Raw genomic sequence first — 14,979 nt, forward strand, 5'->3', positions numbered from 1 at the left:
GTGGGCTTTCCTGCTTTGCGAGTGCAATAAACACACAGAAGAGGTCAGGTGGGATAAATAACGGCGTATATATATTGACTTATTTCATTTAGGTGTAAAAAATTAAGTAATATTAAAAAATTATTGATGGAACTTCAACACTTACTTACTATTATTTTATATTGTTATATTATTAGATAATTAATATATCTAATTATATTATATTGTTCTTCTTTTTATTTTTAGACGTTAATGTATATGAAATGTATTACTTTTATTTTAATTAAATTATTTTAAAAATGAAAAAAAATTTTTTTTTCATTATTTTAGAAATTGCTTTCATTGTTTTCACATTACTTCAATTCATTAGACGATCATTTTCAAAAGTACAAACACTGCAATTCAAACCCCAAAATTGTTTCTGTCAGCATCCCAAACGGATCCCACAAGATCTGCGATTCGTTTTCAAGACGTATTCATCGAGGTACGGCTCGCGGCAATGTGAAGAGGAACCGACTCCGCTCGGCTAAATTGCATCTCGGCCCCGGGACGACTCGCGGCGCTGCAAATTGAGACACAACCAAGCGGCGGCACACTATTTAGCGGTAATGAGAAGGCACATCAATGAGCGGCTCATTCAGAATGAAAAGCTTTGGGCCTGCCGACCGCATGGAAATGATCTTTGGAAGAAGCCCGGGCTAAATCTGGACGCTCACATACACGGGACGCTAACGTGTTAGCAATTGCAACGCGCGCGGTTATGCTGCTGCGGCTGCATTAGAGTGCCTCGTTGTCTGCAGGGAGTGTGTGCGAGTCATATAGTTTCACTTTTACAGGGACTTTAAAATGTTGTGCAAGGACGAGATCCATAATGATGGGGTGCATCAATATTATTTACACGGACGCTGACCTTTTTGCCGAGACATTTGCCAGCATGCAAGCCCGGCTGGTGCTGACGGCGTCGCTCCGGGGCCTCGCTGACACAACAACATCTGATGCTTTTTTTTTTTCTTTTTCTTCAACTTTTATAGTAAAACTCAAACGCTTGTTTGTCCGACCAGCCGATGAAGTGCAGGAGGTAGCAACGGGGCTACAAATAAAGACTCATGTAAGAGAAAATGCGCAATTCCGCAAAGCTCACTGCGGCCGTGGAAATGCTCGAAATAGCACAAATGAGGCAGCACGCAGGGGGAGATTTATGGAACCCGCGGCCGTCACCTTCCTCGAGGCCGGCGGAGAACGCAAGAGGCAACCAGGCCTTGGCGAGGGCATTCCTTACTGGGAGGCTGAAAGGACCAAAAGGCGGTGAGACTTCATCCGGCTACAGACTGTATTATGAGATTATGTCTGGACAGAGGAAGGAAAGTTTCTGACCTTGTTTGATCTTCTTTTGGGTCTTCTCTTCCAAGATGTGATTTGGTTAAAATAATTAAAAAAAAAAAAAAAAAAATGTAGACGTCATTGCCAAAAAATGTCCACGGAAAAGAGGGTGGAATTGGATTTGTTCCGAAAGAAAGAGGAGCGAAATAGGTTTTGCCTTGAGAAGATGTGAGGAAGATGAGCACAAAAAGTGGACATGCAAAACCAGACACACGCGGGAAAACTAGAAGAGACCTTTTTGTCCTCTTCACCCAGGAGCTAACTTTTTTTGTCCGCTTGGCATGACCACTTTTTTAGAAGATGTCCATTCCTTTTATGTCATCACACATGTCCACTTTTTGAGCTCCACACTGGATACACCCGCTTTATTTTTTTTTCCCGCTTTTACCGGGACAGGTCCACTATTGGGTTCTCTTTTAAAAATACAACAAAGAACAAAAAAAAAAGACCTAATTGAGGTGCACTGGGAAAATTTGACAAAAGTGGTCAAGTCCACGAAAAGAGGATCCAAGTGGATATTTCTGTTGCCAAAGTAAAAATGTTGGAAAAAAAAACACTTTTTTAATCGTCTTTTTCCATTTGATTGTTGTTTTTCAACATTATTGTCTTATAAAATGAGATGAATAATTCTATTTCCCTGTCTGTGTTTTTTTTAATCTATCGGCGTCGCACATAAATCACCGGCCGAGCCCGAGCGAGTGTGTTGTTCTTACTTGACGCTCATCATCTTCCTTTTTGCGTGTTCAGACGCTATCCTCGCGCCGGCGTCTGAGGCGGGGCCGTCTGAGGTATCGATTGAAGTGCCACCGTCCATCCTTCCATCCCTTGAGTGGCGTTATGTAACTGAGATGCCAACAAAAAAAAAAAAAATCCACAAAGTCATTGGAAGGGAGAAGTAAGGAAATTTTAAACAGAAAGAATGTGAGGAGCCCATCCTGGGATCGACAAATGTGATATTATTCTAACATTATTCAATACATGGAAAAAAAACTGTACGTAGATCACGATTCCAATAAAATGTATCAGAAATATGCTGGAAAAAAATGTACCTTAATTTACATCAAGTACTAATAAAAAAATATTCATCCACTTTGTTCATATATCAAATTTTTGCTCTCAAGTCAAAGCCAAAAATCGTCCGAACAAGAGCTCGTATCTTGAAAAACCCGTCAGTTGCGTTTCAAAGGAGAGCGAACGTCTGGTAACGTACGTTAACAGGAAGGATGGTTCTTGTTACACGAGGTCTCGCTCTGGCCTGACAGCCATCGACCACCCCCCCCCCCCCCCAAAATCTTCACAACCTCCCCCAAGCCCGCTGTGATGTACGAGCATTCTTCAAACGGTGCCACACATGGCTCGATATGTGAACTTTGAACCCCGCCAAGCCGGCCAGTCCTCAGACCACATCGACTCTCTGGAGCGCAATCCTCATCCCGACGCTTTCTTTCAAAATGGCCTCATAATCGAATCATGCAATAGAAAGACAAATGGAAGTCCACCTCTTTCAAAAAAAATAAAAAGCCAATCGTACCTCATGGAAGAGAAGCAGGGAGAATAATAAAATAAATAGCACATCAATGGAGCCTTGTAAAAAAAGCTCCACGTGCAGTAAAAATCCATTTAGGCGCTCTTTGTGACTGTCTTCGGGAACAATAAAATAAAAAGGGGAAGAGTTCAATGAATGAAGCTTTTAGCGCAGACATGACAAAGCCGAATGATTCATGCATGGAGACGCTTGCTAACGTTCGCTGCAAGTTACATTAAAAACATTCAGGGTCACAAATTCTTTACTTTTTTTTTTTTTTTTTAATTATAAGGGATGAAATTTAGGATGTTTTTTTTTTTTTTTATAAATAAAAACTCACACTTTGCCCAGAAAAATATGAGCAGAGGACTAAAAAATTATATAATTAATAGGTCAACATTTTGAGAGAAACTCATTATTTCAAGTAAATAATTTTGAGCAAAAATGTTAGATTTTGGGGTAAAAGGTCAGATGTAGCATACACAGACAAACAAAAATATCTAAAAAAAAATCTTACGATTAAAATATTTTTAATCCCCCCTCTAAAAAAACTAGAGCAAAAAAAAAATTGCCGTGTCACAAAAAATAAAAGGTTAATTCATTCTTTTATAAGGATTTTCTTTTTTTTTTAAGCAAAAAGTTAAAAAAAAAAAAAGCCCAAAAAGCGCAAGATGATAATTTACGCTTCCATTGCCATTTTTTGGGTTGATTAATTACGAAAACATAAAAACTGCCAAACTCATTTCAACAAAACTATTTAGAGGTGAGAAAGTTCCGCAAATAGGATCCACGAAATTTCAGTGACGATTCACTCATTTCTTTTTAACCAGCTATAGTCAGTTTGCACTGCCACCTACAGGACTGGAGTGTCACCGCATCATCCAATGACGCGTCAGCTTGTTTTACACAGGTGTACCTAATGTTTTGACCAGTAAATATATTCCACATGACAGTGTTTGAGTTGAAGTATACACAACTCTTCTTTTCTTCTGCTGTCGTCAGAGCTTCCATCCATCCATCACCGCACTCTTGCATAACGCACGTACGATCTCGTATGCGTGGAAGTATGCATCAACACGTACAAGGGAAGCGAAGGGGCTCCGTGTCGGGGGACATTGTGTCAGAGCTCACTTTGAAGACGACATGTCGCGCCGCAATGCGACTGCGCGAGGTCGCATGCATGACGGAATACTAAAAAAAGCCATGTTGGCTCGGCTCTTTTATTTAAAAAGTGGAAAATAAAATAAACCGGCCTTTTCGTGGTGAGCGCTCCTTCAAATGGAACATTAGCAGTCTGGTATGGTTGCTAAGCGATATCCAGCCGTACAATGGAGACAAGTCTGACTTTGAATAATGTATTCTATCTTCATGCGGTGGGAATTTTAATCAGCTGACATGATGATTCTTAAAGATATCGACTCTTTATAATCTCATTATTAGCGTTGGGTTGTTTGTTGGCAGAACAGTCTAACACAGCACGTGAAAAATATGTAATAAATGAGAAGTTGGGTCACCGAAGTGTCACATGACACCAAGTTTTTTTCACTCCAGGGTGTACTCACTTTTGTTGCCCAGTTTGTTCGCAGAACAAAAAAAATCACATCTCTCCACAAAAGACATTTCGATGATTTTTCGATACGTTACGTACGAAACGATTGAAGGACGCTTCGATTTGAAAGTGTATCGATTGAATTCGGTTCGACTCCGATTTGAAATGACCCTTTTTTTTGTTGTCATTTTACTCACATTTGAATTACGTTGTCAGTGCCGTTTTCGACTCAACATGAGCCCCAGCTGTTATGAAATGCGCGATTTAAATAAAGTTGTATTGTATAATAATAATAATAATAAAGACAATTCGATACGTATCGCGATACATTTCACACTGGAACGATTCGGCTCGATTGGATGCACTCGCGCGAAACATTTTTTTTTTTACATCTCTAGTTAACACAAAAATGTAAAAAATATCCATTTAATGTGTTGAACTAGCAGGTCACATGACACGGCAATTTCACTTCGGGGTGTGCTCACTTTTGCTGCCAGGGTTTAGACCTTAATGACTGTGTTGAGTTATTTTCAAAAGGAGGAAGTAAGTTTAAAATTTAAGAAAAAAAAAAAAAACTTCATAGGCCTACTTTACACTGACGAAAATTTCTTCCATGTTATCCTATGACACTGTACGTAAAAAAAAAATTACGTAACACTCTGAAAGATGACGTAAAAGATTTGTAAAACTAAAATGCAACGCTACATACGAAATGCAGACATAAACATGATCTGAATTAATGAGCGAGTGACATCAACGTTAACACAAGAGGTCACACGGCAGGCTTGGCGGCGGCGCCCGCTGACCTGAAGGACGACCCGCAGGACGAAAAGGGGGCGACCATCCATCAGAGGCCCGACGCGTCCAAGGTGAGCGTTAGTGACGGGGCCGCACGCCGAGAGGATGAGACGGATGACGGGGAGGGCCCGGGTCAAAGGTCAAAACTGTTCCCACAGTAGCAAGAGGGGATTCTTAACACACTCGCCACGGTTCAGTTGTCAGGAAGGGAAAGTTTGGCTTGTGTACATGAGGGAGGATTGTTTTAATATTTAAAAATGCGAACGCACCATTTCTGATTCTCGGAGGGATCAAGGATGCTTCTTTCGCGACTGAAACTGGAAAAAAAGAGACAATAGAATTCTCAAGCAAAAAGTGAAAAATAAAAAGCGAGTTAACATCTGGAAGAATTAAGCACGTTTTTTGTTGTCATTGTAATTTTTTGTAATATTTTGATGAAAATTAAGATTTAAAAATATATATTTTTACCAAAAAGTCAGCATAAGTGCAAATTATGCGAGGCACAAAAAATAAATAAATGATCAAATTGGAAAATTATGAACAATAACTATTTGTAAAATCGTATGAGTAAAGCATTCATCATTTGAAATAAAAAAATTCAGCTGGAGCAACATCAAATCATTAAAAAAAAACTTTCATGCGAAACAGAATAAATTTTTGATTAAATGATTTTTGATTAAAATGTCATGATTTTATAAGTAAAAAAAAAAAACAACATTTATAATTTTGTAGCAAGATCAATTTTAAGTCATACTTTTGGAGACATTTCAGAGACTATTTTATGAGGAATAGCAATTTAAATAATTTTTTTAAAAATAAATTATAAATAAATAATTCACATAATTTTGCATAATATGCCCCCTTGATTTTGGATTTTTTTTATGCAAAAAAAAAAAAAAAATTGTTATCCTTGATAATTTTATGCGCAAAAAATATTTTTGGGTAATTTTTCGAATGTGTAATTGACGAGAGAGGAAAATCGGTGTTGCTTGGCCTCGTTCTCATGTCCCCGCTTTCACTTCGACTGCTGTTTCGGTGCAAAACCCCGCAAACCTCCTCCATCAGACGAGAGAACTCCTGCAGTGTTCTGACTTTGAGGGAGAGCTGCCATCAAGCCCCCCCCCCCCCCCCCGAGCGATCGATGCCACGCACCAGAGGGCTGTTTATCGCCTTCCTGCATGCTTCTTATCGCAAAGACGGAGCGAGAGAGAGAGCGAGCGAGCGAGCGAGAGCCAAAGCGAAAAGAACACCTTGTTCTCGATGCTTGTTGACTTTGAATTCAGGGCACACTCTTTTGCCACCTTTGGAATTACCGCCGTCCAACTTTGACACCTGGGAGATTAGCGGCGCGTGGCCTAAAAAGCGAGCAGAAGTTCTGGCTACTCAGTACAACAAGCTCATTCTTGCCTTCCAGTGTTGACTATAAAATTATTCGTATGACATGAAAAGGAAATTTTAATGAATTATTTGGAAAATTAGTGGAGGTGTTGGAAAAATATTTTGAAAATTCTTAAAATGAGGTGGGGGGTGGGGGAATTTTGAAAGAAAAAAATGCAACATCCATTTTTCATTGGAAAATTTGCTCCCAGCGGGTCCTTCTGACAGACTATTTTAAATAAAAATGACAATTCAAGCATAGACACAAAAAAGTAGGAGTATAAGATGCGGCGGCTGTTGAGCTTCAGATACAATGTCCGTAATCTCAGGTCTCACTATCGCGACGGCATCCAAAACATGACCTCAATCCTCACAGTAGTTGAATTTATTTTCAAACACGTATATTTAGATATACATATATATTAGCTGCTAAAAAATAAAATAAATAACAGTGTTCTCGCGCCACTTCACGTCTTTTGCCTTCAGTGCTTCCCGGGGTTATCCAAAATATTAACTCATTCAGTACCATTGACGGTTAAGTACGTCATTTTTTTTTTTTTACTCAGCTAGTAGTGAATGAGTTAATAATGAAAAAAAAAGACAGGCATATTGCAGAAAGTCTGTAGCTTCAAAGACTGAATTGACTCAGAGGTTTTGTGAAAAACCACGAGCACTCTTAAAAGGCGCCTTAATCACACTTCCCCCTCGTATAGATCGCGGCTCACCTCGCCGCTCGCCTTCACCCGCAGCGCGTCCGACCTACTTGCAATTGTTAACCTCAAACTTGCTATCGGGAATGAAATTGACAAGCTGTCAGGCGCCATTACGTCGGATCGACTCCTTTTCGAGCGAGCGGCGACCATTCCTTACCCGAGCCTCATTTTTCCCGTTTAGCCGAGCGCTAACGCTGACGCGGCAGAGTGGAAGCTTGTTCATTTTGAACAGTAGTCAAATGTTTTGCACCCAATGTCCTATCGGGCACCTGGGAAGTTCAGATGGGGTAAAAATATATCTCATCTTTTTTTAATTTTTTTGTCCGATCTGAAACTGTTTTGAGGTTGAACATCATAAGCTCCAAGTGCAACGCATTTTTGCTTTTCGCCACTTGCTGAGTATTTTGAGGCAGTGCCAGGGCGTCTTTTCGACATCAGTCCTTTTTTTTTGTCCACCATTTTGATCAGTGCCAAATGTTACGCAACAGCAAATATCAAAGATGTCGTTTGGATGCTAACCATGCAGTTTTCCTTACGAAGGCAGGCGAGTGAAGTGGAAGCTCGCACTTCTGGAAAAGTCGGCGGCGGTGTTCCATACGTCCTCGCTGGAGGCGGCGTATGAATAATGGAAAGCGGTTATGAATATGCATCAGCTCCAGTGTAACTTGGAGGGAAATCCCAAGTGTTTGAAGCGTCGTGCTATTAATACAGCTGCGGATCCTATAGCCGTCGTTCTCATTGATGTTGCTTCGCGATGAAATTGCAAGAGAAACGTTCCACACCCAGTATGTGAACAATCCACAAAATGAAAAAAAAACAAAAACATTTTCTTCCCGTTCCTTTTTGCTGCAAACTATTGTTGCCCTAATTAAAAAAAATTAATTTTCCTCAAAAACTACCAGTTTCTCAGAACAATTTCTAAAATGAACATTTAATTTATTCATTTTTTTTTTTACATTTTTACCCTGAACGCATATATATATATATATATATATATATATATAATTTACAGAGCAGTCAAACAAATATAAACACTTTTTTTTAATAGTTCCATTCAATTTAAACTTAAACTTAAAACACACTGACACGCGAACAAAATTCAACAGAAAAATAAATGCAAGACAATATCGGCGAGGTGCACAGGTGTGTATTACGATTAATCGACAACTAATCGAGTATCAATTTATTCAATAATTATTTTTGATAATGAATCGATTGCTTTTTTTTTTTCATTTAAAATTGTCCAAGTAGTCAAAATTTCAGCTTCTCAACAGTAAATGTTTTAGATTTTCTGCAGTCCTCCATCGAAGCGGAATAATTATCATTATGTTGAATCAATATAAAACATTGACGTTGACAAACAATGTTGAACATTTTGCCAATTTTCTGACGTTATGGATCAAACCAGTAACTAACCAATAGTTTACGTACAAAACCTTTTCAAGTATTTGAATAAAGATATGGAAATTAAAACGCGTCCCCCCCCCTCCCCCCTCCCCTCAATAACTGTTAGTCGCAGCCGTAATGAGAAATCGAACAAAATCACACTGGAGGCAGTGCAGCCTGCTGACGGATGAGAGATGATTCGTGAAACAGGTTGCGTGGCCAAATAAATATAAACGCCAGGAAATGACAAATACCATCAGTCGTCTTTGTCGCCCCGGAGCGGCGAATCAATGTGGCAACGAGGCAGAGACAAAGTGAGCGCTGACATGAAATATGAAAACGCGCATAGCCACCAGCGAGCGAGAGATGGATGGCGCGACGAGTGAGCCAAGTTTGATAGCCGCGTGAAGACTTTAACATCAAAGTCGCACAGGTGGGGAGCACAGAAGGCATGGCAAGACGTACGTAAATGCATAATGCATGCATAATACTGCACATAGGCTAACGAAACTAGCATTAATATTGCAGTCATTGTAAGTATTCCAACAATTTACATTTTAAAAAAAACGGCAGCATCACATGCAGACAGCATCTATTCACGACACGAGGATATATTCTTTATCCTCTGCAAAGAACAACGAAGAATATTGCATCTTATTTGTTGTGACTGACTGTTTTAACATTACATCAACACGTTTGTGAGTATTATACTGCCTCCTAGTGGTCAAGGTGTGCACAACAGAATGAGCGGAAAAATGTTCATCAAAATGTTTAACGTTTGTAGTGCTGCCTCATCCAAAAACGTATTTCATGTCATGTGATTATTATACGCACAAAGATTTTTTTTAATAAAAATATTATGAATTATGACTCAGAAATTTGATATTTGTTGCCATAAAATTACAACTTTTGTTGAGAAATATGATTTTTATCAACATGAGAAAATATAGGAAATTCAACCCAGAATATAATTTGTTGCTATAAAGGTTCAGGGCTCGCATATCGTATCCTGTTATGACATAATGTGATTTTATTATCTGAAATCATTATATTGACTCATAAAAATATAAGATTCGAAGGTGGGGAAAACACTTTTTTGGTCAGATCATACTCTAAAATGACAAAATAAATAATCTAAAATATGTCTATTTTTGTAGGCAAATACATTACATTGCACTCAGGTGATTCCCAAATGTTTAAAAAAAATAATAATAAACAGCCAAAGTTTGTTATTTCTTGCAAAAACAAAATACAACCCACACTGATGACCAGCACTGAGCATTAATAACAACGATGAGTCAGTGTTTGCTCACACATTGGAGCAAATTGCTACTAATGAGCAGCAGCGAGTCACATGGAACGGCGCTGCCGCACAGCGCGGTGCGCGTGCATGTCTGCGCGTGCGTGCGTGCGTACATTCAAAACTCGCCAGGCTGTTTTATGCGCGCCGTGGCCGTCATCCACGTGATGTAACAGCTCCATTGAAATATCATCAGTAGACAGAGCAGAACGAAAACGAAAGAAAGAAAGAAAGAAAGAAAGAAAGAAAGAAAGAAGGAAAGAAAGAAAGCAGCTGCATGCATCCCCAAAACACAAGCAGAATATTCATTCGGCACTTACGTAAGCCTCGACACAGCTCTGAGGAGCTTGATTCGTCTCATTGTGAATCGACTCCATGGTCAGACTCTCGAAACAGGCTCGCACTTTACTGTCGTATGCATGCCAGGCCAGCAGGTGGCGACCTCCTCCTGTGAAGAAAGCGAAAAACAATTGTTCCAAGATTATATTTGGACAGTTTTGCCTTTCTAAAAGAATTGAATTTTTACTCTTGTAGGATCTTTTTTTTTTTTTTAAAGAAACTATTATTAGATTACAATTGTTTTCTGTAAAAAAAAAAATGGGACGATTGTTTCAAGACTGGCACTCTCACAAAAGTGGACTTTACTCTTTTACGTTTACAGTTTGTTTTTTTTTGTGATTGAAAAAAGGCCATTATCGTGTCAAGTTTTTGACTTTTGTTCACCCCCAATAAAACCATCAGATATTATTTTTTAAGATGTTGACTTTTTAGGAAAAATGTAAACTTGTTTCCTGTTGCCTTCATTTTGATTAAGACTGTCCTTACATCTTTTTATGCAATATGATGACTCCCCCAAATAATAATTATTAATTCTCATAAAAAAATGTAAATTACTTTTTTCTACATTAGATTAGAATCCAACTTTTTCTTACTCTTTTTCAACTAACTTTTTTCGCTGAAAAATTTTCCCCTTTGTTACAATATTCTGACTTTTTGTCCTCAAAAGAAATAGACGTTGCTCTTTCAATTCTTTTTAATAAAAAGAAAAAAAAAATGCTGATCTACTTTTTTTTCATGAAAAAATAGAACTTGATTCTCTAAGGGGGGGAATCTCAGATTATATGATATTAATTTATTATTTATTTTAGGATTGCATTCCCCCTTCCAACTTAATTGCTGTAAACCAGTCAATGGTGTCGTCCTACAAAATAATTTCCCGATATCATTGGCCAAGGGCGAGCAGAGTAAGCAGCGCGGCAATAACCCGATGTGACCGTCTCTATTTTATCGGAAAGGTGAACCGGGGGGGGGGGGGTTTTGATCTCAGGAAACACTTCATCATTGCCGAGGCCGCTGCGCCGGCCGGCAAATGTGCGCACGTCTCAAATATTTACATGAGATGCGTCCAGACATTCAATCTCTGCCTCGTGCTTCCTCTCGCTCTTCCTGCGAGGTGAAGGGCTGGGGATTCTCTCCAAACATTTTTATGAGGCGTATTAAGGGAAGCTAAATATTTGCGCAAAGTATCAAAGTAGGAATATAAACGACTTTGATGACGATAACAATTTGGCTGATATGGATTTCCCTTTTTGCTATTTGAAACGTGGAAAAAGACGCCTTTGGTTGTTCTGAAAATGTTCTGTCGAGGATTATGAACAAATTTATCGTTTTTTTTGGGTTTTTTTTTTTTCGAAACTTCCAAGAGATGCTACTGACTGAGAAATGGCGGACTCAAACCAAAATGGCTGACTTCCTTTTTTTTTTTTTGCAGGAGAAGTTTTGTGCATTCTGTTCTGTTTGTCATGTTTTCAGTTTGTTAAAATCGATGTTGGAGAATATTTTTTTCTGAACTTCCAAAGGGTTGCTTCTGAGTGAGAAATGGCCATTTCAAACCAAAATGGCGGACTTACGGTTCATTTTTCAGGTATGGGTCCTTTGATTTTTTTTTTTTTTTTGTGTTTAATAGAAATCTGAGAAAAACTCATAAAAAAAAAAAGCAAGCAATAAATAGCCAAAAATAAATCATCCAATAAAAATCAGACAATGAACTGACAAAACAAGGCCAAATAAATTGTAAATGGATGAAAAAAAAATGCATATAAAACAAAATAATAGTTGGCAAAAAAAAATACAACTGACAAACACATTAGAAAAATAATTGGCAAACAAACAGAGAAAAATCTAAAAACTGCACAAGTTCCAACCCCCAAAAAAAAATGCTAGCTAAAGATCAATTTAAAAATTGCACGTGTTCGCCTTGCAGAAAGCAGAGCCAATAAAGACGACGGCGAAACGGCAAAGTCCATCAGGCAAATGGCTCGGTGCCGAGAGAAGGAGATGGATGAGACCCAGTGGTTCGTCAAATCCCTTCGTGAGGTCCTGGTAGGGCAAACCCCCCCCCCCCCCAATGCTCCCTGTCTTCTGTCCCTCCCCAGGGCCCCATCTCGCAACTCTGCTCACTGACATCTGGAGCCTGTTTAGCATCATCCACGCGCCGTGACACAAGGCGGAAAAATGACAAAAATCTTACGCAATGAGGCTTTTAATTTGCAGAAGAATCGGAATTGGAATTGTCTATGAATGTCAGAGAATGGCAGCAAAGCACTACTTTTGCCTAAGTGTAGCTCCTCAACTCATTTCAGCATAATTTCTTGGCGCAGTTAGGCAAAAGACTACTTTTGTCCAAATGAAACATCTCAACAGAGTTCCTTGGTATCAAGGATGCCATGTAAGCGTATCCTGATCCTGATGGTTGGCTTCGCAAAGTCTGGCAACTCGTGTTAATGACGTCTGTAGGTGCATGCGTGAGCGTGTGCGTGTGCGGTGTTTAGACAGATCTGTCACAAGCTCTCTGTGAAAGTCTTCGCAGACGACAGATTTTTCACGCCGGTCAATCAGCGGATGAGCGCGCTAATTCTGTGTGTGTGTGTGTGGGGGGGGGGGGGTGACCTCCAAGCACCTCACCCCCTTTTTGCCCGTGGGAAAGCAGAAGGAATCACAGAGTAGCGAAATTTCCAACTAATTTTATTTTTTTATATTGGATGCGTAATTTGGTCACGTCATCAGGAGGAAGAGATGAGAGAAAAAATATATTTTTTGGTGGTACTCAAGAGCTATGATGTTTTAAATAGAATTTAAATAAAAATTCTCAAGTCGAGTCGCTTATATCTCAAGGCAACATTGTGCAGAGATGCATGTTTATGTGTGCGGCTTTTTTTTTGGGGGGGGGGAGGGTCGACGTGGAATAGGTGAGACAAAAACAGGCTTGCCAAAAAAGACCTCCAAAAAATTTAAAACAGAAAACATAAAACCAAAACAGACAAAAATGATAAAAACCTGAATTTCGTCTGCAAGAATTGACCAAAATAACACAAAATTTGGGAGGGAAAAACAGATAAAATAATTGGACAAAAAAAAAATCACATAAAAATGTACCAAACTGACCAAAAATGGTTATAATCTGTGAATATGCACAAAGAAATGACAAAAAAAGAGAACATTTTCAAAATATTCCCAAAAAATGTCAAATCTAAAAAAAAAGACACAATTCGGACAAAAACTTAAACAGAAAAAAACTAAATATGACCAAGACCAAAGTTTGTTCAGATTTGTGACCTGCGATTCATTTCAAAGAATATCAGCGTTAAGCGACTACATGTAGTATGATGTGGTATGCTTTGGATCATAGCATCTACATCGCTTTTTCACTCAACTTTAGCCATTATAGCAACTTCCTGACTTTAAATCCGTGTGTCGCAAAATCACCTAGAACAGTGCTGACATGCAAATCACGGCGACGGGGTGACAAAGGCTGTTGTCTTAGTGAGGAAGAGGCGGTGGTGAGGGTGAAGTGAGGAGCCCCCAGGTACACCCCCCAAAGGATTAAACTGATATTATCACATTGTCATTAGATGGCTAAATGAGATTTTCCTCAACCCCCGCAGGAAATCATTTAACGATTCAATGAGCAGCAACAACGAAAACACAGCTGACGTCCGGAAGCAAACATGCAAAAATGTTTTTCCGCAAAAAATTGTTTCATATTCGCAATATTTTGTTTTATTTTGGTGTTTTTTTATTTTTTACATTTATATAAGTTCAATCAAAAATTCAAATAAATAAAAGAAGGACAAAAAAGGAGGGGGAGAAACAAGAAAACCAGCTAGAATAAAATCAGATGTCAAAAAGTGTGTGAGAAAATTTGAAAGAAATGTAAATCAGCGAATGAAATGAAGGACCATTGGAACAAAAATAAAGAAAACGATAAAATAGAAAGCCTTTATGATTTATCATCAGTGAGGTCTTTTGAAAAAATAACTCGAGAAAAAAAATAAAATTACGCAGTGAATAAATTTTCACTCAGGCACAGTGGAATGATGTGCGCAAAAGGTATTTAAATCATTAGAACTTAAACTATTTAATTTAAGTCATGTTTTAATACTAAAAAAGATACACGTGGCGTCATACTGAAATATACGAGACAATACAAGTGTATTAAAATGAGTAAAGATATTCAAAACAACTCCTAAAAAAAAGTAACCGCTCCCCTGACAATGACAGTCCTGCATTTCCTCCAGACACCGATAGAGGGCAGCGTTTCTCTTTAAAAACTGCAGGCGGACCGGGATGAAGTGTTTCATTTCAAACAGACTGACTGCTGCGCATTTGTTTACATTCCGAATGAAATCTTTGAGTCCAACCCTTCGCAACGTGACCCATCCCCCCTCACTTAGCTCTACTTTGTCTAAGAATGATGACTTTTTGGAGTAATTGCTGCTCTTGTACCTTTGTATCACGTGAAGAGAGCGTCTCAAAACGAGACCCTGAGTGCTTGCGTCTCCGGGGACGAGTGCTGTTGAAAGCGGCCTCATTTGCTCCGTTGTGCCGCAACAGACAACACGGGACATCACGCATGCCGGACACGGCTCATGTTCTTATTTTTTCCACATATCCTTTTTTCGAGCTGCCTTCA

The 14,979-nt window shown here is 38.9% G+C and overlaps 1 long non-coding RNA gene across 1 annotated transcript in view; it reads right to left on the reverse strand.

The window, feature by feature from the left end:
• Positions 1–2,163: 2,163 nt before the first annotated feature.
• The window catches only part of LOC148324697 (uncharacterized), a 32,768-nt gene continuing 19,952 nt past the window's right edge, over positions 2,164–14,979 (reverse strand). The window contains exons 3-4 of the long non-coding RNA XR_015846306.1: positions 10,328–10,455; positions 2,164–2,202 (exon numbers count right to left, since the gene is read on the reverse strand). This is a non-coding gene — a long non-coding RNA (uncharacterized LOC148324697). The remainder of the gene's footprint in view (positions 2,203–10,327; positions 10,456–14,979) is intronic.

This window comes from Idiotropiscis lumnitzeri, chromosome 13 (genome assembly GCF_059441095.1).
Source record: "Idiotropiscis lumnitzeri isolate Australia: NSW breed Sydney's pygmy pipehorse chromosome 13, RoL_Ilum_1.0, whole genome shotgun sequence".
Lineage (NCBI taxonomy): Eukaryota > Metazoa > Chordata > Actinopteri > Syngnathiformes > Syngnathidae > Idiotropiscis > Idiotropiscis lumnitzeri.